General features: G+C 36.6%; 1 protein-coding gene and 1 pseudogene across 4 annotated transcripts in view; both read left to right on the plus strand.

Annotated features, from left to right (window-relative positions):
• PALS2 (protein associated with LIN7 2, MAGUK p55 family member) overlaps positions 1–25,737 on the plus strand; it is a 108,476-nt gene that overhangs the window by 12,507 nt on the left and 70,232 nt on the right. Inside the window, exon 1 of one of the 4 annotated variants that reach the window (XM_037146810.2) lies at positions 22,926–23,004. The exons of the other annotated variants lie outside the window; for them this stretch is intronic. The gene's annotated coding sequence lies outside the window, so the exon portion shown is untranslated. Of the gene's footprint in view, positions 1–22,925; positions 23,005–25,737 lie in introns of those variants that run through there. 4 annotated transcript variants of the gene reach the window in all.
• Positions 23,318–24,575, plus strand: LOC119050470 (ribosomal protein L18-like; annotated as a pseudogene).

The following is a 25,737-nucleotide window of genomic DNA, read 5'->3' on the forward strand; positions in this document are numbered from 1 at the left end:
TGTTCATATTTGCAATATGTTCTTAATGGTCCATGATCACATAATAGAAATTCTTTACTGTTTGAAAAGAATGTGGCTGTCTTCAAGTGGATTTGTTTTTTTATTTTACCTGGAATGTGTATGTGAGGTATACATACAGGATGGGGCAAAAGTAGGCTTACATTTGTGAGTATGCGAAACACAAGGTTAATTCTTGTATTATTATTTATTAGCTACTGTGTTGTTTTCCATATGAACAACTGTAAGCCTACTCTTGCCCCACCCTGTATAATAAAATTTTTTATGAAAAATTTAGCTTCACATGAATAAAATTATTTGTTTTTTTATTCATCTACTAAATGAGCTTCTATCTGGGACTTTGGCATTAGGAACTTGGATAACTGAGTTAAAGAAATTTAATTCATTGAAGTTGCTTATTTTAGAAATTAAACAATGACCATATATCCATACACACACACACACACACACACACACACACACACACACACGTATTTTATCCTCACCCAAGGACTTTTTTTTTTTTTCATTGCTTTGGGGGCAGAGGGAGAACCAGAAAGAGAAAGAGAAAACTCAGAAAACATTGATTGGTTGCCTTCTTGAACACACCCCAACTGGGGAAACCTGGGACCCTTCTGTCAACAGGATGATTCTCCAGCCAACTGAACCAAACCGGTCAGGGCTGGTCGTGCATCTTTTTATAAAAGTTGATTCAGATGCCTTTCATTTTTGTTTTAAAATTAGTAATCTTTTAGAATGGGAGATAACTACAAAAATTTTTCACCAAGTTTTCAAGAAGGTTGGAGGACTTTATGAGGCAAATAGGCAAGGTTGTCACAGTATGCCCATGTGATCCTTAGCATATTAGGTTCTTAAAAACTCCAAGGTAGAGAATTTTTTCCTGAAGGAATTAGACTGTTATGGGGAAAATAGGGTTAAGTAGCCTGAGATTGTGAACCAACCTTTGAAAATTCCTTGTAAACTTTTAAATGTTCACTCAATTAAAACATTAAAATATGTCAAACTGACAATGACATTTTATGCTGTTCAACTTGGAAACACCAGATACTATACCAATAGTTTTTATTTACCACTACTTTCATGAAAGAAACTTCTTAGGATTTCCATTCTGGGAGTGGGAGGGGGGATGTTCATAAATGCTAAGCAGTTATTAGGGTATCTTATTTAAAGTCTTTCCAACTTATGGTTTTACTAGTTCTAGAGATAGCATAACTTGAATGTGTGAGATTTTTAAAAAAATATGCTTTTAGTAACTCAGCTTGCTAGAGCCAAGTGGGTATTTATAGTTCTTTCCCACTCGTGATAATTTCATGCCAGTACTCGTCAGAACTTAACATAATGGAGCATTGACTTGCCTCTGTCTGTCCTTCTCGTTCTCATCTCTTTTCTCCTTTCCAACAGACTGTTCTACATTGAAGCCTGGGAATTTGTTTTATCTCTGCTTCTAAGAATGGACTGAAAATATCTTCTACCCCCACTCTGCCATCTCTTTATTTCCCTTCTCTTTCATCTTTGAAATCTATGGTTCCTGCCTTCCCAAGATATCTCCATAAAGAGCAACTTAGAATTTGCTACACTCAAGTAGAAATTTTTACCAAAAGTATATCTGTGTATATATGTATATTTCAGAAATTCAGACATTGAAAGAGTTACTTTATATAGTTTGAGGAAAGAAACTGTCTTTGTGTCCCCTCAGGCAAACATTGCCCCATGATCACAGGCTGTGCCCAATACTTCTTATTGGACCAATTGGGAAGCAACACAGATTAGCATAGACTGGTAAATAGAATTTTATCATGGGCAGTAAGTTCAGAGAGAGTTTAGGAAAATAAATTCTCATCTCTAGGGAGGGGCTTGCTACTCATTTGATTGAATTAATTTTGAGACCCCTTTTAGTTCTGAAACTTTGGCTCTGAAAAAGCAATAAGTAGGCTGTAAACTGATTAGGCGTTGAATAGCCATGAAAAAGAAAAGAACATTGTTTAGTAACACAAGTGAAGGCATTTAGACAGGAATGAGATAACAAGGTTGTGCATATTAGAGAGTAGATCAATGTGGTTAAAATAGAATTTATATTAGAGAATAGAGAAATTAGGTTGAGTAGATAGAAAGAGTTCTAAGAGGAAGTTAAACATTACCAACTGACAGGAAACCGTGAGTTTTTCTAATGCATTTTTTCTAAAGGATATTTTAATATCTGTGTGTGGTAGTCTTATGCAGAGTAGATTACAGTGAAGGAGAGAATAAGTGGGAAGAGATTTGCAGTGATAATTTAAAGGTGAGGCAGTGAAGACTTGAAAAACTAATGGCAGAAGGAATGGGGAGTGAAAGATGAATACAGGGAAATTGTGAGTTTACTGTGTCCAATGAAATGATATGTAGAGGTGTTTTGAAGTTTTCAAGGGGTTCCTAGATAATGAACAGGCCATGGATTTGGGGGACTTGGAGATCATTTCCCAAAATAACCCCCAATCTTGTTGTAAAGGTTCATTCTTATTTTTATGATAAGTTGTTATGTTCCCTAGATTTAAGCAGGTTGTTCCCAATTTTTTGTTGTTATTATTATTAAAAAACAAGAAAGTTGTCTTGAGATCACTTCCCTGGGTATTCATTAGTAAATTAAATTTCATTTATCCCTGTATGGTAGATATACTGTTAACTTTCAAAGAAGGATGTTTACAGTAATGATAATGATCTGTGTGGATGTTATAATGGGGAGAGGGGCAGAGGAACTGTAAAAAGTACAAAAAAGGGAAACAGAAAATCAAGATACTGATAGTGGTACTTCTAATATTTTAGCAGTATTAAAATAATTTTTATAAATATCCAAATGCATGACACATACTTAAAAACAATGTTAGAAGTTGTAGCGAAATATGAAAAATATGTGATTTCATTTTTATTACCAGAAAGCATATATAAATTATTGTCTGAGCCTTCCTCTCTGACAGGTTTTTTTTAATTGCACCAGAGAACTGGGTAGCAAACACCTCTTGCAGCCATCACTACACTTTTCTCTAGAAAGCTAAATTATTATGAGACATTTCCTAGCTGAGTAAGAAAAGTGACATGATTTTGATGCTAGAAACATCGAACTATATTAGCTTGGTACATCTAGTCACATTTATTAAAATATACTACTGATTTTTTAAGGGGGCAGTTTTGTATCTCGTGGGACATTTGGTAATATATGAAGACATTTTTAGTTTTCACAGTTGGGGTGAGTATAAAAGTGCTTAGTAGCATCAAGGGATGCTACTGAAACAATTCATAGAAAGATCCTCCATAACAAGGAATTATCTGGCCCAAAACCTCAGCAGTGCCAAGACTGAGAGACCCGGGTATACAGAGTAGGCAGGTTCTCCCTGGGCAACTTTAGAGACCTGGGTCAATTTATTACTTCCCTTTTTCTAGGCTTGGCCAGATGCTGTCCTCCTGTTAACACACTTTCTTCTAGCAGTTCACGGTGAACTTGTCACTGATTTTTTTTCTTTTTTTTTTTAATTGTGTTCTTATCCTAGGATATATCTTGGACATTTTGATTAGAAAAATATTTCCAAATACTTTTACCTATTTTCTCTCAGATGCCTTTTCTTTTTCTGCTAAGTTTATGTATCTTATGTTTACTTATACTAATTTAGTTCTTGAGGAATTACCCATTTCCAAATTCTGAAGGCCTCTTGATGGGATTTCTTAAGTACTTTATTTTGCAAGAGGCTTTTCATGTGCTTCAGGGTGTTTCTCTGGGTTGAACTAAGTCTTGAGTCCAGGTTTTTCTGATAGTGTTTTAATTTTTTATGCAAGAATTTCTTCTGACAACATTTTAACCTGTTCTCATCTTTCTATATGCAAGAAGTTTATTTAAATAAAATGCTTAACTTCAAGGAACCAGCATCTAATAATTTTATTTATAATCATTATATTTCCGCTTATTGTTAAAGATTGCCCTACTTATAACAGCTGTATACAAAAAGCTTTATAATGGTTTCATAGTAAGTGGCATATATTAAAATTCTAGAATGAAACAAAGAATGCAAATATTTTTGTTTGGTTTTATTATTATGTTAGAGCAAAATAACTCATTATAATATAAAGATAAAAATTGAATGACTATATTAGCCCCGGCTTGTGTAGCTCAGAAGATTGAGCACAGGCCTGTGAACCAAAGGATTGTGGTTTGATTCCTAGTCAGGGCACATGCTGGGGTTGCAGGCTGGTTCCCAGCAGGGCACTCATGAGAGGCAACCACACATTAATATTTCTCTCCCTCTTTCCTTCCCTTCCCCTCTAAAGATAAATAAATAAAATCTTTAAAAACATTGAATGAACATATTACTAAAGGAGAAAATGGGCTATTTTCAGAGAAATAGTTTATTTTTTCTTAACCTAATTCATATTGATGTTGATCTAAACATATTAGCCATTTAGTAAAATATATATGCAGTATGCCTGCTATTCTTTATACCATAAAGGAACAGTGAGGGAAAGCAAAAGTATAGAGGAAGCACTCTTGTGGTAGTCAGGGTGCTGGATCCGAATTGTGTGTGTGTGTGTTTGTATATGTGTTCAGAATTTTTATCTTTGAAAGGCAAATTTCTGGGGTAAGAGTAAGTTTTCTTTACAGTAAATATTTCCTGTCTGCTTCTAGTACACATCAGTTGTATCTTAATCTTCCATTTTCATCCGTGTGAATGTTTCACTTATTGGCTTTCTATCAATCTAAAACTAATTTACTTCATTTATAGATCAATTGTTTTTTATCTACTTAAATATTTTTTTATTAGTTTTAGGTATACAGCTTCCCAACACCCCTCCCTCTGGCAAACATTTGTTAACAATAGGCTTTCATTAGTATACCAAATGATATATTCTTGAACTGCAACACAGAACCACCCCACCATATCAAATATATTTGGTATTGTTTTGAGTCTTGACTCCTTCCTTGGGCTTCTGCCAGCCATGGAGAGCATTGGTCTTGCAGCTGCTGCCTCCCAAAAGATGTGTCAGGTCCTCACTGCATGAGTACACAGCCAGCATCAGTAAGCCTGTTTTAATTCTGGAGATATTTTAGCTGAGAAATATTTAAGTACTTGAAGAGACTACTCTTCTGAGTCCAGGAATTCCAAAGTAGTCAGGTGAATTGCTTCTGTCCTTGGTGCTCTGAACAAACCAGTTTACCCAAAAGGAGGGATTTGTGTTGATTAATGTTCAGGACAGCTCTCTCTCCCGGTACTTATTTATTGGGTTGGCCAAAAACTCCATTTAAGTTTTTTCTATAAGATAAGAGACACATTTTTCATTTTCACCAGGAACTTTATTGATTTGGATATTTTGAGTAAGTTGACTATCTCCCACTATTGGCTTCTGGTGAGTAGAGGCCAGGGGTGCTGTTGAACATCTTTCAATACATAAGACACAGCAAAGAATTATTTGGCCAAAATGTCAGTAGTACCAAGAAACTTCGCAAACCACTTTTGACACATTCGATCAGTCACAGCGCTTTCCCCATACACTACACAAAGCTTTTTCTGCATTTCAGTTGTGATTTTACCTTTCTTGAAATTACAAGACATAATACTCTGAAAATGTTGCATATGTTTTTCTATCTTCAGTATTAGGATGGCTATGCAAACATTCATGCTGATATGACAGCTTTTACAATACAGTTGAACAAAAAGTGTTTCCAGTGAAGTTAAAGACAACTAAGCACTGGTAGAACCATTGCATAGAAAAAACTAAACGAACTTTTTGTCAACCCAATATATAAATTTTTAATTACATTTTTAAGAACATCAATGTTACATGTAAACCATTAAAATAGTATAGAAGAATGAATGTGCAATGAAAGCTTAAAATTTCTTTTTCCAGTCTTTATACAGTTAATTGTTGATAACAGTTTCAGATATAAGTAAAGTGTTTCTCAATAATTTGTAATTTGCATTTTTGGCAGGACTATACTTTGTTATTTGGGATTGTCCTGAATACTACTTACAATTTAGTGCCCCTGTTCTTCAGCTAAGGAGGTGAAAGGGCAGGATTGAAGGATAAAGTTCAGATCATTAACTATGCAGTTGACCCAGCCTCTCTGGTGGATCAGCATGGGGATCTTACCATAAGTCTAAATATATAAGCTAGATCACATTACAACAATGACAAATCACAGTTTTTTAAAGATTACATGCAGTAAATATCAACAGCAGTATTTCTGGCATAACAGTAAGAATTAGAGTTCAGAGACAAATAAGATGCTCTTTCTGACCTCAGAGCCCACTTTTTGTGATGGAAACAGACATGTAAATAAAAATACAGTCAGTTCTCATTATTTGTGATTCATGGTAATTTACATTCTGTAAATTCTCTGTGAGCACTGAATTAGTGAATACTAAGCCATTGTTTCCAGGGGAAATACAGGAAGGGTTGGGCTTCTAAGAGCCTCTGATCACATTTTCATTAACCAATTAATACATAATCTTGTTTTATGTGTGTTTCTGTTTTAAGACACCTTAATATATGTTGTTGATTCATTAATATTAAATGGCAAACAGCACTGTATAACTCATGTCTCAAGGAAGCTCATCAAACACATGTATTTTCTCCATAGGGCACATGACCAGACTTCCTGTGCTCTGAAGAACTAGAGAGTACTTTACACATTATGTTTGAGGGACAAACACATATTCAAATTTTTATAAATTTACTTGAGCCAAACTAATGCCATATGCTGGGGAGCAAGATCTCAAATGCTTTTCTTTTGGAGGACATATTAGAGGACATTTTGCTGTCCAGCAAAATCGCCAACAAAAATGTAAAAAATGTAACACTAAATAGAACGTAAAGAGGATACTTGTTTTTAGTGTGCAAGCTGAAATAAGGCATTCGAATGAACATTGCTTCATTGCACTTAAATGCACAGCCTTAGGATGTGTTTTTAAAGCTGCTCTGTACCTGTCCACAATTAATCACAAAAGCGCTGAGAGTACTGAAATTGGGTTTAAAAGTATAAATTTTAACAAATAGGCAAATTCACAAATACACACTTCATGAATAATAAGTAACAACTGTACTGTGCGGTAGTGCCCTATACCCTCAGTCCTCTAGTATGGGTCAAGAAAGGTTTCATTTGAGACAATTAAGATGGAGTTACAACAGTAGTGAGAAATGGATTTAGGGAACAGCAAATGGTTCATTGTGGCTGGGAAGAAAAGAAAGGATGCTTGAACAGTTAAGGGGTGAGTTGTGAGACCCTTGTGACATATTAAGGAATTTGGATTTTATAGTTGTTGGAGAATTAGTGATTTTAACCAGGGGAGAAACGTAGTCACATTTGTCTTTTGGAAATCTCACTCTGATGATGGTATTGAAGATATCTGTTATAAGGAAAATAAATAAAAGGTTGTAGAAGTTAAGGTAAGAGATAATGAGAGTATAAACTAAAGCACTGATTGGAGATGGAGAAAAAGGAAGATATTTCAAAGATATGCAAGTTACCAAAATGAAAGTTCTTGGTGCGGCAGATTAGATAGAGGGAAGAAAACAGATTGAATGGGTATACCTGGGTGTGTTTTAAGCAGAGAGAATGGAAAATGGTGTAGATGGAAAATAAACTGGGCATGTTTGAAGAGCAGAAGGAAGGCCAGTATGACTGGGGATGAGCAGACAGGGATAGGGAGTTGCAGAAGATGAACTCAGAGGGGTGCTCAGGGAGCCAAGTCATGAAGGCTCTTGTAGGCCATGGCTGAGAGTTTGGATATTTTTCTAACTGTGGTAGAGTGCCTTTGGACAGGTTTAAGAGAAGAGTAACAATCTGTTTTATGTTTTAAAGTGATGGCTCTACCCCCTCCGGAGAATCTTGTAAATTGAGTGAGTAGTACAGTAAATGGGCAAGAGATGATAGCAGTGGAGGAGTGAGAGAGTGGGATTTTGAGTCAGTTACTTGATATTTCTTCTCTTCAATCACCTCTATTGCTGAATTAAGAACCAGTTTATTGTTGGATGGCTGTGTTATGAATTTTGGGTATTTTTATAAGTGCACATATAAGGTGTTATCTTGGAAAAATAAACTATCATTAAAATTTATTAAAAATCTCTTTGAGATACTGAAAAGATTCAAATTTTCATATTTAATAAAATCTAGACCATAATTCTGTAATCATATTTTGTATTTATTACTGCTTGTTATATAAAAATACTTTCATACAGTTCTGCTGGTTCCATTACACTACTGAATGTTTTCTTGTAATTAAGAATGACACTTTGACCTGCTTTGTTAATTAGTTGTTAGGTCAATAAAAATCTATTCAAAGTACGACTACTACATTGTGAGAGCAAATTAGGAACAGCACTACTTACTTGAGCTGTTTAAGAAAGAATTTCTGTATATATAACTTTTCTGTAGCTGAGTTCTGCAATTTATCTTGAATTCTTATGGACATAGCATGGAGCAGGGACTAGGGTGGAGAAAGATTGGAAATTAGTAGACCAATTAAGAGAGGCTTTTAAAATAGTTTAGGCAAAAGAAGATAAAAACTGTGAAGGTTGGAGAGTGGAAGTTGTGTTGAGGGTGAATTTGAGATGTTCATGAAGCATAAAAGAAGGATGAAAAGATTCAGAGAATTATAAGATATCTGGAGGGTAGGGAGAAGAGAAAAATCAGATGATTCTGAGATTTTAAGGTTTAGAGAATGGGTGGGTGGTGATGTCATAATACTGAGAGCTAGAAACCATGGTAGGAGGAATAGGCTGGTTAGGGTGAATAGTTTTGAAAATGGTAAAGGTAACATCTTTGGGATCCCCGCATACATTAAGAAAGTAGTCCGAGAAAGGTGAGACCTGTAACTAAGGTATGGAAATCATATTCATATGGAAACTAGTTGAAGCCCTAGAAGTGAATGAAATCACTCAAGAAAAGAATGAAAACCTGAGGGACACCATCAGCAGTGATGGTCTGTCCTTAGGCAGGATGTGTGGTTAAGCTATTACTAACCTTAATCAAGGAGTTTGATGGTGCAGTTGTAGGAAGACAGGGGTGGCTGAGATGGGGAGGATAGAGAACTGAAAAAAATGTTACCCAATGTGAAGTACTCTTTAGAGAAGCTTGGTGTGGTGGAGAAAAGGAGAGGGATAAGATTGTGACTTAAAAGGGAAGTAGGGTTCAAAAAGGGCTTTTTAAAAACTATTACTGAAGGACAACTATACTTGAACAACAATAAAAATGTGGGAAAAATTTTTTAAATTATTACTTAAGGATAGGGAAGATGTTAGCATATTTATTAATGTAGAAGTATCAAATAGAAATACTGAAGTTACAGTAGAAGGATAACCCAAGGGTCATGGTCCCACAGTGGATGGGGGTGGGGAGGGACATGACTCACTGCATGGGCAGCAACTCTGTGGAAGAAGAAGGGCATATTTTCTTCTGAGATTTCAAAAGAAAAGGTTAAGGAAGTACTGCTATGTTTGATTCTGCAGGTGGATGGGAATCTGTAAGTAATAAATGATTGATAGTCTCTATTTTCCTTTCACTTCTGATAAAATTATCTGCTAACAAACAATTTAGTGTGGTAAATGTTTTGAATAGGGAATATGAGGAAAACCAAGAAAGGGCAAGCAATAGAATTGTGCAGCAATATTTGGGGCCTTGATTTTTGAAGGACCAGGGAAGTTTGAGCATATTGAAAAACCTGGGGATAAGACTAGGAAAGAAGAGCATCGAAATGGAGGAAAGAGCTGTGGAAATAGCAGTGAGGGGAGATGAAGAGAGTCCTGGTTCCCTGGCCATTTTGTCCAGGGTGACCTATATCGAAATGAGTACAGGCAAGCGATAGCCAGACCACTGGGTGAATCTTCTCACTAAGTCTAGATGTAAAGTACACCATTAATACCATTTTCTCAAACCTAACAAAACATATAAAGAAAGTTCTTTTAAAAGCAGGAAATTATATCATTAATTACATAATAACAATTTACACAACATTCTGCAATATTTAAAACAATATCTTTATGTAATCTTTTAAAAATTTATGAAGGACTACACAAATTAGTAAACAATGCAGCCTAGCAATTGTTTGAAATGAAGTTAAAGACAACTTTATTTATTTACCATATTGTTCATTTTGTTACCAGCATTCTCAAAACACGGTATCCAGCTCAATGCCCAGTCTCTGGAAATGAAGGTCTGGCAGGGTTATCCAGTTGGTCTAGTGTTTATGCTAGCCTTAGGGAAAAAAGATGAGACTAGTGCCAGTGTTCAATTGTCATTTCATCTGTTTAGAGTGCTTTTTCACTACTTTGAACGTATTTTATATTCCTTAAGTTTCTTACAACCAGGATAAGTCTTCCAGATAAGAAATGTGAGGTTAAAGCCTAAAATCTCTCATTTTGGATAGTTCCTCTTTGGACTTTGGACTTTTTTTTTTTTTTTAGCTTGGGGATATTTATCTCATTACTTTATTTTTTAAAAAGATTTTATTTACCCATTTTTAGAAGTGAAGGGAGGGAGAAAGAAACATCAGTGTGTGGTTGCCTCTCATGCATCTCCCACTGGGGACCTGGCCTACAACCCAGGCATGTGCCTGGACTGGGAATCAAACTGGTGACCCTTTGGTTCACAGGCCTGTGCTCAATCCGTAGAGCTACACCAGCCAGGGATGGACTTCGTAAATTTATAAAATTTTGCTATACAATTAATAAGGCTGCTGGATGCATGAAATTGAAGTCTAATATTTGGACATGCTTGGACATGTCAGGCAAGGGCTCCTCATGTGAGGAGCCTGTGTCCCCTGTCTTCTTACCTGAACATTCCTGCCCAGAGTTCAAGATTGAGTGGCATTATACCTTTGAGAAGAGAATCTTTCCTTCATCAAAAAAAAAAAAGTTTTGTGTGTGCTTGTTTTTAATGTAGTGCCTTGCATTTTCTTGTATGTGATGTTTTCTGCTCAGTGTTTCAAAGGCTGGTGTAAATGGAATTAAAAAACAGCCTGAGTGTTGAGATAAGAATAAAATATTACAAATTGATGGCTAATTCTAGTAGTTTATAAAATATTCTTTAGATAGAAAATATTTTCTATCTAAAGAATGTTTAGACAGATGTTATACTAACATTAGTGCAATAAAGTGCTATAATCTGAATTGTATTTGATTACAGGTCAATAATTTTTGAGCCACAGTTCATTGTTGGAGGGGAACTGGTGGTGTGTGAGTAAAGAAAAATGATTTGGGTTGACACTAGGTAAATGTAGCCATAAGTAGAAGTAGTTTTATGATGAATTAAGTAAGATCAACTAAAAAGTTTTCTTTTATTTAAGTTAAATCTTGTACCTATAAATACAGGAAATATATGTTTTAAAATCGAAAATATCCTTAATAGACTGTTAAATATTGATTTTACGCATTATATTGGGTAAGAAAAAGTCTGTGTGTTTTTTTTCTGCAAGATGGCTCTAGTAGGGCTTAGTTGTCTTTAACTTTATTTGAAACAGTTCTGTTAGATTGTATTGTAACAGATATAATACCAGCATGCATTAAAAAAACCTTATCAAAATTGATGAATTATTGTGCAGTCATTTTAATATTGAAGATGGAATAAAATGCACATTTTTGCCATATTGTGTTTTATTATTTCAAGAAATGTAAAAACAGCTGAAATGCAAAAAAAAAAAAAAAAGACTTGTGCAGTGTATGGAGAAGGGATCAAACCGTGTCAAAAGTGGTTTGTGAAGTTTTGTGCTGGAGATTTCTCACTGGACTATGTTTCCTTGTTGGGTAGACCAGTTGAAGTTGACAGTGATCAAATGGAGACATTACTGAAAACATTCAATGTTGTATCACACGGGAGATGGCCGATCTACTCAAAATATCCAAATCAGTAAAGATATTGGTGAAGATTAAAAATATGTCTTTTATTTTACAAAAAAAATTAAACACAAACTTTTTGGCCAACCCAATATTTTAGTGGAATATTTTACCAAAATATATTATATGTCATAATATATACAAAGGAGAATGTAACAAAGCATATCATCCAAAGACAACTTGGTCTTCCCCAGGCTTTTGCCTTAAAAAAATAAAAAATAAATAAAAAAGGTCTTGTTTTTAACTTTAGAAGAACGGTTACAAATCCTGGTATTTCTGGAAACTGGTTACTTTGCACACATGAGAGAGATATTTTTGTAGGTTTTGATTTTTCATTAAAATAGTTAATGTGTGCATAGATGAAAAACCAACACTGCTCCCCAGTTCTATCTGTCTTGTTCCCCAGAGGCTGTTACTTTGACCTTTTGCCTGATTCTCTTGCATTTTGCTCTGTATCAGAAAATAGCATGCTTATGTTGCTGATTCTTGATTTTTCAGTTTTAACCATATGGGAGATGAGACTTCAGGTCTTTTTTACATGCTACCCTTCCTCCCTGGCTTGTTCCTCCCCCTCATATATATGTATATATGTGTACATGTAAAATACACATATGTATATAAAATATATATGTATTTTACAAACACACCCCCTATACACACTTTTGATCCCTCAATTCCCCCAACATAAATTATATTAGCAATATTGATTATATCAGTATTTGTTAATTAGTCAATTTGTAAACTGTAGTTACCTTTCTCCATTCCTGCATTTTAATTTTCTTGAAGTTAATGTTTATTTGCTTTGTTTTCCATATATACTACTAATCAATAATCCAACCCCAAATCTCTTCTAGTGTTTTAAAATCACCTTTCAATATATTTATTGAAACTTAACCAACTTCATTTTCTTGAAGTTGTCACTCCTGGAGCCTTCTGACCTGTCCAATACGGACTCATTACTCTCCATTCCTGATACACACTTGTCATCATCTTCCTGAGAATTAACTTTGCCTTTCTCCTGAATTGGGTCTTCTAGTTCCTGTATCTCCTATCTTCCCTTTCCTGCTTTTTTCCCCTTTGTTTCACTCTTAGAGGGCAGCATGTCTTTTTTTTTTTTTAATCTTTTAGAGAAAAAGTGTTTGTGGCAGATGAATTTTGTGAAATGTCATAAGCAAGTCTGAAAACTATTTTTAACTCTTATACATTTGATAGTTTGACAGGGTAAAAAATTTTAGGGTGGAGATGATTTTAAATGCATTATTTCATTTTCTTCTGCCTTTGGAGGTCACCACTGAAAAGTTCAAAAGCACTTTGATCCCTGATTCTTGACATGCGTTTCTCTCTTTGTCTTATCTACTAGTGTTCTGAAATTTCACAGTGATGTGTCTTTGTATGAGTCTATTTTCATCTGTTGTACTGGGTACTCCATGCTCCATTTAGTCTGGCAACTTGTAGCTTTCAGTTATGAAAAATAGTATTTCATTAATGTTTCCCTCCTCTCCATTTTGTTTTGTTTATTCTTGTCTGTATAATTCTTCCTAGTTAGATGTCTCTCATTTTCTTTTATTTTCTCTGTGGGTTTTTTTTTTTTTTTGGTATTTCCCCAAATTTATTTTCTGTGATTTCTAATGAATTCTTTATTTCTGCTTTTGCTTTTTTAAAATTTTCTAACAGCTCTTTTGTTTCCCCTGGGTGTTCTTCTACAGCAATCTTATTCTTGTTTCACGAATATAATAGTCGCTTATTTCTGTCTGAGAAGTTTACTGACTGTTTTCTTCACCCTAAATAGTTTCATTATTCCAAGTAGATTCGACCTGTTGGTTTTTTCATTTGTTCTCCATCTTTCATGTTACAGGCTTTTCTCAGCATAAAACGTCCCAGGGTTGTGAGCTCACTGGTGAGAGTGGAGAAGCTCTGTTTGCATGCTGAGCTTCCCTGTGGCCATTTTATGACCTGCTTGCTTGGGGTTAATACCTCATCTCAGTGTCCATGCCTTTTGTCTTAGGCTGTCATATTCTCTAGAGAGTTCCCTTCGTGTCTACCTGGAAGATAAAGGCCAGGCTAAACACTTCTGATAGTCAGGAGGGAGAAGCAGGTGAAGGGGTTGTCCCAGTATTCAACAGTCCCATTTTCCAGATGATTTCATTGTTCTGTGTCCAGATGTATTTTTTATGTACTCACTCCAGACAGTCAACCTCTTATTTTTTGGTCCTGTGTGGTGGAGGGTGAGGGGGCAGCAATTATTACCCTGCAAGGACAGTGGGGTTGATTTACTGACAAGTAGTATAATGAAAATGTAAGCAAATATGTAGAAATTCCAAGAAAATAAAAATACAGGAGTAGAGAAAGGTGACTTCATCTTACAAATGGTTTGGCTAATGAATACTGACCTAATGTGATGTGGGTCACCTTACTGTAGTTCACCACACCTGAGGTAGCTTGTGCTGCTAATTCCTGAGCCTTTGGAAGATTTTGCTGTATGAATGAAATGTTCTGCTTTCTATCAGCTACTTTAGAGTTTGGTCACTTTGGGTCTGCCAAAGCAGTTACTCCTTTGTGCATTTGTCTTATAGCTTCAAAGCCAGGTTTTCTCTCATTCTCCCCATCATTGTAAATGTACCCCTTTCAAAGTAAAATTACAGATGCATGTCTTTATTACATTTAGGAAGGGTTTTAGGCGAGAGGAAAATGAAATGAGTTTAATTTATCTTTACCTAGGAAAACTGATATTTCCTTTTAAATTAAAGCAGTTATTCATTTTACTTTTGTATTTCTGGTTTTTGTTTTTGTTTTTTTTCAAGCATAACACTTGACTTTGTCAAATCCAAGCACACTGAAATTTTGGAGTTTGTCAGAGGATGATTTTCTACTAGAAAACCATGCTTCATTTTAATTTTTAATTATGCATTGGATAAAAGGATCTGTGATGAAGAACATCCTTCAGCTTTCCCTTCCAAAATAAGATGGTTTGCTCTAAGAACCACTACAGCCATTCATACCTTGCTTTGAGTTTTAACTTTGTATTTTATTTCAGTATGTATCAGTTGTTGATTTTATAAAACTTTGTCTTCAGTTTGAAGAGAAAGCTAGGTAATGAAAAGGAAAAATAATTCAGAGCACTAGCTGAGCATTTACTATGCATTTGTTGAGTATCTATTGTATATAAGGCACTATACTGGCAGCTGTAATAGAAGAGACAGCTTTTGTTCTTTTAGAGCTTATAATTTAATCAATAGAAACAGGGAGGATACGTGAAATACTTAGTGGATGCTGGGGAAATCACTGTTCCCCTTCGTTTTCCTAAGTATTTTTGTTTAAAAACAATTGGGAAAGTTGGAAAAGAAATTTTGAATATATGTATTTCCTTTGGATCTTGGCTTTTCAGATTAATCATTATTCTAGGGTTTTAAAAATTTTTATAATGTATGGTAACATAATTAAAATCTGTATATCTTCTTTCTTCCTTCAGCATTTTTCTTTCTTGATAATTGCTTTTTAACTCTAAAAGATTACTGTAAGCAAAGAATAAGAAAGAAAAAAGATTGGTAATTTGAAAAAAGGATGTTTTTTTATTTCATACTTCCTTTTCTTTCCATTCAGATTTCAGTAAATGCACTTGGTTCAAGCGCTATTTACTTTTTCCTGTTTAGGGTAACCAATCATGAAGTAGAGTGGTGAGAAGTAAGCGAACCCACTGTTGCTCTGTGGAGCCCAGCATCTCTGGATGCTGCTGACTGCGAGCAGTTTCTAATAACTGTTTCTGACCATTAATCTTGTTTTCATTTTTAGTTATCTACTGTTGTTGGAGGAATTATTTCAGTCATCTGCTGCTCCTGTGCATATTATTACTATTCATTTTCTTTCATATTACTGAATTTTGCAACTGCTTCCAAGATCCTCAGAGTTATTTCTCATTCCTTTATGGTGTCCAAATACTTGGCATGGCAGTAGAAGTGAGGAGAGATGGCTGGTGTTGATGCATAGACGTTTGTGTTTACTCCTTTAGTGCTAAAACCAATAAAGTAATGCTATAGAAGTGGCCAGAAGACACAGAAACTGCATTTCCTCATGCTCAGTGTTCTCTCCCTGACCAAACCAGATTATTTCATGGTTTTCTCTAATGTCTGCTACTTGTTGAAATGCAGGCCCTCAGTGACAGAATGCTGCTTCATCATAGCCCTATGTTCTTGGCCAGTCTCTTGCAAATTGTCCTAATTTGTTATCCTTCCTGTCTCTTAGACATTTTTCTTTTCTCTTTAGGGAAAATATAGAGGTTGTTTTGGAGAGGGATCATCTATGGGGAGTGCAGATTATAGTCTGTGACTACAGCTGAAAAAACATGAGCAGAGTTTGGGATTAGTTGCACTGAATTCTTGATTTTCCTTTTTTCTCTTCTATTGGCCACCTCTCACATGTCTCTCAGACATTTGGGGCCTCATTTTTCTCACCTGTAAAATGGAGATAATCCTATCCCACCCAGTTTATGGTGATTTTTTGAAGCTAAAATGTGATAGAAAGTGTAGAAGAAGGTAATAATCGGCACAAAAGGTGGTTATTATTTGAACTTAAGTAGTGACTTGGAGCAACATCTAGGAATCCCTAAGTTAGAGAAATTACAAAAATGGACATTGAAGTGACTAATCTAGGGAGGAGACAATAGACAATTGACCTAAAAAATGAAGTTCAGACTTCCGCCAAGATGGAGGTTTAGGTGGATATGCCGTGCCTCCTCACACAACCAAGTTTAGGGACAACTAAATATTAGCATCAGAAAACACAACCAGAACACGGAAAACTGAACTTTTCGGAAGTCCGCTAACAACAAATTCTTCGGCCCGACCAGTAAGGGGTGAAACCGGCGTCGGGTGAGGAGTTACAAAGGAGGGCTCGATCGACCCGGGCGCGGAATCCAGACGCGCGAATCCAGTCGCACGGGTTCCAAACCCAGGATTGGACCTAGTGAGCGACCGAGCAGCCCACCGGGTGAGCGACTACGGAGGAGACAGTGGGGAGGCGGTGGCAGCGAATTGACTGTGGTTGCCTGGTTGCGAGCGGGTGAGGGAGTGAGCAGTTGGACCGGCGGCGGCGGCGCCATTTCCCTGCTCTGACCACGCCCCCACATACAGCGTCACAACCCAGCGACCTGGGACGCCAAGGCGCCGCTTCTCCCACTTAAAGGGCCAGAACAGACCAAAAATGTCACAGGGAGACCTCAAAGCCCCAGAGATAAATCTAAGTGACGAAGAAATAGCAAATCTCTCAGACGCACAGTTTAAAACACTGGTCATCAGCTTCCTCACAGATCTGGTGGACTATAGCCACAAATTAGAGAAACATATGAAGGCTAAATTAAGGGAAATGAATGGAATTCCACAGGAAACTCATAGAGATGAAAAAAAAACTGGGACTCAATTCAATGGAGTGGACCAGAAGGAAGAAAAAAATGATCAAACAGAAAGGAATGAAGATATAAGAATTCAGAAAAATGAGGAGAAGCTTAGGAACCTCCAGGACATCTATAAACGCTCCAATATCCGAATTATAGGGGTACCAGAAGGGGGAAAGGAACAGCCACCAGTGGAAAACTTATTTGAACAAATAATAAAGGAGAATTTCCCCAATCTGGCAAAGGAAATAGACTTCCAAGAAATCCAAGAAGCCCAGAGAGTACCAAAAAAGTTGGACTCAAGAAGAAACACACCAAGGCATATCATAATTACATTAGCCAAAATTAAAATGAAGGAAAGAATCCTGGAAGCAGCAAGAGGTAAGGGGACAATCACCTACAAAGGAGTCCCCATCAGGCTGTCAGCAGATTTCTCAAAAGAGACCTTACAGGCAAGAAGGGGCTGGAAAGAAATATTCCAAGTCAAGAAATCTAAAGACCTACAACCAAGATTGCTCTACCCAGCAAAACTTTCATTTAGAACGGAAGGACAGATAAGGTGCTTCTCAGATAAGACCAAATTCAAGGAGTTCATCATCACCAAGCCCTTATTATATGAAATGTTAAAGGGACTTACCTAAGAAAAAGAAGTTAAAGAAACATGAACAGTGAAAGGACAACAAACTCACAGTTATTAACAACCACACCTAAAACGAAAGCAAACTAAAAGGACAGCTAGATCAGGAGTGGAAACATAGAAATGAAGATCTCAAGGAGGGTTAGCAACAGGGGAGTGGGAGGAGGAGACGGGGGAGAAGGTACAGAAAACAAGTAGCATAGACAGTAGATAGAAAATAGATGGGGGGGGGCAAGAATAGTATGGGAAATATAGAACCTAAAGGACTTGAGACACATGGACATAAACTAAAGGGGGGTAATGGTGGGGTTGGGGGGGCAGGGTGGAGGGGAATGAAGGGGGGAATAGAACAACTGTAACAGCATAATCAAATCAAAAAAAATAAATAAATTTATAAAAAAAAAGAAAAGAAAAAAATGAAGTTCAGATAAGATAGTGTGAATATCTGCAGTGGTTGCAGGTGTGATTCAGTGACAATGGAGTTGCAAAGGAGTAGAGATTGTTAAGATTTCTACTGCTAACACCATTTGTTGGCTTTTGGTTGTATTAGCATGTGTAGGTGTGTTTGTATTAGCAAAAAAATCTAAAACAACTCTTATAAAAGGGGCTCCTTAAAACAACAGTAAGAAATTCTTCCTCAGTCATTTAGTATAAATAGAAAAAAGTCTATTTTTTTCATTTTACATTTATGAGAGTATAATATAATATTAGGAGAGGAAGTAAATTTCTCTGGTCTGGTAGGTATTTATTTACCAAGAATCTATATAGAACTTGATTCTTAGTAATCTCCAATCAAATACCCTAGAGCTATATGTAGCAACTACAGATTTCATTTTTGTATGTGTGGGTGTGTGGCTAAAAGTGTAAGATAAGTTGTTTTTCACTTATTCCTACAGTGTCTTGAAGGCTCTGTTTAGTTTTTGAAATCTGTAAAGGTTGTGATTAAGGTAAGAATGGAAAAAATATCTGATTTGTAGGATGCAATTTAAAGAATTAAGAGTAATTTTTCATAAATTGAATTCATTGTAATTCTTAACTATAGGCATTAAACAAGTTTTGTAATTAAGGTGCACCTATTAAAGTTATTAAACAGTATTATTTGATGTGACAGACTGAAATGACTTACTAGGAAAGAAATCTATGATATGAAAGTATAAATAAATATATAAAGAATGAGTTTATAAGGAGACTACCTTTGGAAGACTAATTCATGACTTGCAAAATGAAGCTAAGCATGTTTGCCTAATAAAATCTTGTATGTAAGAGTACTTAATTTTGTTACGTAAAGTGGTCATTATTAATCCTTAGGGGTCTGTACAGAAACCCTAGGAGCCCCCATGATACTGACTCTCCAGGTATACAGTCACTAGCCTGAGCAACCCAGTTGTTATTTTGTTACACAGGTGAACATAAACATTGTGTTTTTGTAGCAATTTTCAGGAGCCTTTTTAACTAACCCTTCTTACAATTTCTGTTCCCTCTCCAAGTGTAATAGCTATTATACTTTGTTTTATATCGTTGCAGACTTACTCTGTATATTTATATAAATTTGTAACTGTGGAAAATATAAAGTACTGTTTTGTGTGCTTCACGTCTATAAATATCACACAATACTGTCTTTACGACACTTTTTTCCACAAAGAAGTGTGTTTTGAAAAGCTTTTTCATGTTAGAGCATATGGAAACCACGTTGTTCTTTGAACTGCTGCAGATTATTCTCAGGAGGGGTGTTTAGCTGTTCCCCTGCTAAGGAACATTGAGCTCATTTCTGTTTTTCACATGTTTTCCAATAATGTCACAACAAGCATCCAAAATATTGTCTCATTAGAAGCAGTATTATCAATTATCAAGATGATTTCTTTCACTTGATAAGTTGTGACAGTGAAGGTTTAGTACAGTTAAAACTTTGAAAATCTTTTATTAAAAAGATTAGTTGAGTCCTGGTAATGGTAGCATGAAGAGTCTGACGTTTTTAAAAATATTTTATTTATTTACTTATAGACAGAGGGGAAGGAAGGGAGAAAAAGAGGGAGAGAAACATCAATGTGTGGTTGTACTTGCCCGGCCCCTACTGGGAACCTGGTTCACAGGCCAGCACTCAATCCACTGAGCCACACCAGCCAGGGCAAGTCTGACATTGCCACAAAAAAAGCAAATATAAAACTGGACAAACACTGAAAACAGCCCTTTAGGGGTATTGGAAATTGACCAAAGGCAGTTAAAAAGAATTGGTCTTGCAGAACTGTGAAGAGCTTGGGGTGAGAGCAACGTGAGTCTGTGGCCTTCCGGCCTGAGGTCTGTCCAGATTCCTCCCCAGGGGTACTACACCCTGCCCCCCATGTTTAGGTGTGAGAACTGAAGCTTTACTAGTTTGGGACTGGCTGAGAAAACCAATAGCTGCCAGAGTAGGAGGTGGGGTATGTGACCTGATTTAAGAAAGGGACTGAGAGGGGACACCGAAACCTGTGGCTTTGCTGGTGAAAAGCAGTGGATTTGGTTGGGAACAAATGGATAAAACCTGCTGCTTTCGTAGTTCAAGGTTGTGGACCTAGTTTGGGGTGAGCAATGGACTAATAGAAATTTAATAGAGAAATTGTAGAAATGAGAGTCATAGAAGGGCTGTGATAGATTCTCTGCTCAGCTCCAGTTGACTGGGAAACTACATATGTGGGGGAGAGTACCAAGGGAGCCTAGCAAAAAAATTCAAACGAAGGAGACTGGAGAACTGGCTGCAACTTTGAATGCATTCCCCAGTCTATACACAAATCATCTCACAGAGCTTGGAAGTTTTACAGACTTGAGATGTTTCAGTATAACCTTTGCCCTACGCATTGGCTGAGGCTTAAGCTGCACAGTGATAGCCTAGGAAAGCAGGCTAAAATACAAACTAAGAATTAAAAAAAAAACTGCACAGAGATGTCCCAACTGTATACCATGGAGGGAAACAGATTTTGCAGTTTTAGTTCAGATGAATTACTAAAAAAGACTCAACAGCTCTGAAAAATAAAATGAATCTAGAGTTACTATAATATATTCAAGGTTCAATTTTCAAACTCAAACTGCTGGACATAAGGAAGGGAGAGAAGGAGGGAGGGAGGGAGGAAGGGAAAGAAAGGAAGATAAAAAGAAAAACCAAGAAAGTGTGACCCCATAATCAGGAAAAATAGTGAAAACTGACTTTGAGTAGACTTGATACTGGATTTAAATATGTTCAAAGAATTAAATGAAAGTAAATTCACAACACTGAACAAATAGTGAATCCCAGTAGAGAAATTAGAATAGGAAAACCAAATGGAAATTTTAAATATGAAAAGTATAATAATTGAAATGAAAATTAATTGAATAGTCTGAATAGCAGATTTAAGGTAGTGGCAAAAATGTGAAGACCAATAAAAAGTATTCTATTCAAATAAGAGAGAAAAAAGTTAAACAGCCTCAGAAACCTGTTGGACAATGTTAAGCATTTCAACGTATGTATAATGAGAGTTCTAAACAGAAGGGAAAGAAAGGGACAGAAAAAAATATTTGAAGACATAGTGGCACCAAGCCACCCCAAATTCAGTGGGAAGTATAACTTACAAAGGGCTTATAAGGTGGAATAAGCACAGTACACCATCTCTCCACTGAATGCAGCGGAAGACTGGACAGAATACAGGAGCAGACTCTGAAAAGTAAGCTAGTTGAAGAAGACAACCAGAAATTTAAGTACCACTGAATCGGTGATGAGGATACCTTTTTTTCTTTTTTTTTTAATTCCTTGACCCAGCTCAAAATCCAAAAGTGGGCATCAGAATGAACAGAGAGAACTCCAGAAAACTTCTCATTTTGTCTTAAAGAGCAAGATGCCCAGCAAGAGTGCAGAAATCCCTCTTTTTTATTTTCTGAGTTCTGTTGCCCTCCAGCTCCCAGTAAATCTTTTGGCAGCAGTGTTGAGACAGCTACCACAGCCAAGAGGAGCCTAATTAAAATTCTAAGAAAGGAAACCTTCCTCTTCAGTTGGGGCAGTTGTGGTCCCTGCTGTTTTTTTCTTTCTGTGTTCTCTGACTTCCTAAACCAGGTCATGAGCACAGTTGTAGGAAGTACATGGCAGATTAGGTTAGAGGGGGTAAAAAAAGCCTGAGATTTCTAGCTGGAAGATTGGTAAATCCCAGTGAGCCATAAGTACCTAGATTATGGAGAGGGAGGAGGTTTGGACAGAGGCTCCAGAAAGCTGTTTATGCACTCTTGGGCTCACCCTTGAGCAGTGCGTGCATGGATCTCACCCTGAAGAGCATACACAGATGATCAGTACTGAAACACTGATGGAACACCACCCAGATCCCAGACTGGCTAGTGTGTGGTTCATGTGGGACAGATCCAAATAACACTGAAAGTTTTGGACAGTTCACTAGTTTCTTATGAAATTAAACTATACTGATCATGCCACCCAGCAATCCCACTGCTAGACATTTACCCAAGAGAAATGAAAACTGAAGTGCACAAACAAGGGTACAGATAAGCATGGAAAGCTAAACTAAAATAGCCTGGTACCTTAGAAGGTCAGAATTTGAGGCCTGAGCTCGCTGACTTAATTGCTTGTTAAAACATAATATCAACACTCCCCATAAAATATCAACAAGACACAGAGTTTCATAACATGATATTAAGTATGTAAAGCATACAATCCAAAATTACTTAGCACATGAAGAACCAAGAAAACTGCAACCCACATATTCACAGGTAGTCAGTGAACAGACACCAACCCTGACATGTGGGACATGTATGTGGGAATCCTCAGAAAGATTTAAAGTATAATGAAAAAGGAGGGCATATAGAATGTGTCAGTAAAATAAAAGAAAAACCAATGGATAATTTGGAATTTATAAAAACTCATAGATGAGCACAGCAGCAGAATGGAGATGACAAAGAGTCTATGAAGTTGGAAGACAGATGAAATTTACCTCAAACAACAGAGAGAAAAAGTTGAAAAAATAATAAGCAGAACTTCAGGGACTTATGGGACAATATGAGAGGGTCTGATATTTTGTTTCATCATCAGGTACTCAGAAGTAAAAAAGAATACTGTGCAGAAAAATATATTTGAAGAAATAGTAGCACTTCACATAATTATAAGGTAAGGTTTTCATCTAAAAACAGATGCAGTAAATACTCTTAGTCATTTGAAAGAATTGAATAACCTGAGTGGTATTTGGAATAAAATTTGTAAAAAAACCTTTAAAAAAAAAGAAATAGTAGCTGAAAACTTCCCAAATTTAATGAAAGACATAAGCCTGTAGATGAAAGCCTGAGGTTCATTGAAAAGTAGGCTCAAACAGGATAAGCCCAATGAAATTTATGTCCAGATATGTTATAATCACAGTGTAGAAAATAAGACAAAGAAAAAATACTAAAAACAGAAAAACAAAAGCTACCAATAACTATGAATGATGTGGATTTCTCATCAGAGACCATGGAGGCCCGAAGGAAGGTAAATCAATGTTTTAAATATGCAAGAGGATTCAGGGGGTGGGGGCAGTTAGTCCAGAATTGGAAATATTTTCTGGAATGTTCCTTTTCCCTTTTTTTAAAAATTTTTGGAGAGGACTTCTTTTTGAAAGCACTGCTTGTAATATAAAATTGTTTCTAAGAAATAAGGTTGCCAGAGGTTAAACTAGCTACTTTTACAAGGCATATGGTTTGTCATAGTAACATTGATAAGTTCATTAAAAGCAATTGTTCACTTTCTGCATTAAACTTGTCATCAGAAGATGACAAGGTGCAAAGTGATAGGTTCAGATAATGAAATTAGAAAAACCTATTTTATTTTTTTTTAAATACATCGTTTTTAAGGTAAGGGAGTTGTAATTAAGTTGGTTATTGAGATTATGATTGTAACCCTGATTGTAACTGCAAAAAACTGGAAGCAACATGTGTATTTTTATCAATTGAGGACAGATTAAGTAAATCTGATGCATGCATACAGTGAAGTATGAAATACACTGAAGAGAATGAGCTCTACTTCCAGGACCTAATGGAGCAGAAGGCTCCATCATGGAAGTTGCCATCCACCACAACAAAGGCAAAAAGTTCACTACAAGGAGCCCAAGAGCCAAAACATCTACCTAAGGCTGTTGGTCAGTCTGTACAGGTTTATGGACAGATCAACCAACTCCACTTTCAACCAAGTGGTGCTGGAGAGGTTGTTCACGAGTGGCATTCACCTGCTGCCTCTGTCCCTTTCCCAGATGATTCAGAATATGAAGCTTCCTGGCCAGGAGGATAAAACCACTGTGGTTGTAGAGACTCTCACGGACGATGTGCATGCCCAGGAGGTGCCCAAACTGAAAATATGTGCACTCGTGTCAACAGCTGCACTTGGAGCCTTGTCCTCAAGGGTGGGGTGAAGATCCTCACCTTTGACCAGCTGGCCTCATTCCGCCAAGGGCCGAGGCACTGTCTTTCTGGTCCTCGAAAGGGCGGAGGGGTCTACAGGCATTTCTGCAAGGCCCCTGGAACTCCGCACAGCCTCACCAAACTCTGCCTGTGCTCCCAGGGCCTGCGGTCTGAGTGTGCCAGGGGGCAGTGGGCCACCCATGGCTACAAAAGCTAACCCCAGATCACACCCTGTTATTAAAATATCTTGGATGATGGAAAAAAGAGGAATGAGCTCCAATATGGAAAGATCACTAGGCTGAACAACAATCACATGCATATAATTTTTTAAAAATATTTTATTTATTTATCTTTAGAGGGGAAGGGAAGGAGAGAGGGAGAGAAACATCAATGTATGGTTGCCTTTCATGCGTCCCCTGCTGGGAACTGGCCTGCAGGGAACCGGCCTGCAACCCCAGTATGTGCCCTGACTGGGATTCGAACTGCGATTCTCTGGTTCTCAGGCCCGCGCTCAATCCACTGAGCTACACCAGCCAGGGCTGCATATAATTTTTAAAGTATATATGTAAATACAGGCATAAATTCTGTCTGAAAGGCTGGAAAGGTAATCTGTTTGGAGGAGATCAATTTTGTGTTTATTTTTAAAATATTTCAAGTTGGTTATACTTTCTTGTACCACGTATATGTATATATATACACACATATTCGTGTATGTATATAGGTGAATGGCTATATAATGGCTTTTAGAAATAACATGTAAACATTTTTAAACTCATTTTTTATCAAAACTTTTGACATGTCTACTCCACCATCTTCTGGTATTCAGTGTTACCAGTAATAAATGACATGCAAGTCTGGTGACCTCCATTTTCTCCTCTTTTAATCCTCAGTATTTTGAAGTTTCATTTAGCTGTGTCCATATCTGGGCCTTTTTCATTCGATCTGCTCTGTACTTGGCAAGCCTTTCATTCTGAAGTTTGTCACTTAAAACTCGGGAACATTTTTTCCTATTCTTTCTTCAGCTACCTCCCCATTTTTTCCTCTGATCTTGTGTAATTCCTGATATGCACTGTTGGACTTGGCCTATATGCTTTCAGTTTTCTCCTATCTTCCATCTTTTCCTTTTTGTTTTGCATTTTGGAGTTTACTTTGGCTTGATTTTTCTGACTAGCAGTTTTGACTGTATTCTGTCAGTTAATGTACTGTTTGATTTTTTAAAAAATGACAGTATTTTTCATTACTAGGAATTTTTTCTTATTCTCAGGTTGCTCCACTTTCTCCTTAGTGGCCCATTCCTTCATTAGTACAATAGCCGCGCTCACATATGTCTCTGAGAATGCAAATCAAAATAAATTTTTAAACAATTTTGTTTATGTATTTTTATAGAGAAGAGAAGGGAGGGAGAAAGAGGCATAGAAACATTGATGGGTTGCCTGTCGACACCTCCCGGCCAGGGAATGAACTGACAACTTTT

The sequence above is a fragment of the Artibeus jamaicensis genome, unplaced genomic scaffold, assembly GCF_021234435.1.
Source record: "Artibeus jamaicensis isolate MK-2021 breed Jamaican fruit bat unplaced genomic scaffold, CSHL_Jam_final contig_3230, whole genome shotgun sequence".
Lineage (NCBI taxonomy): Eukaryota > Metazoa > Chordata > Mammalia > Chiroptera > Phyllostomidae > Artibeus > Artibeus jamaicensis.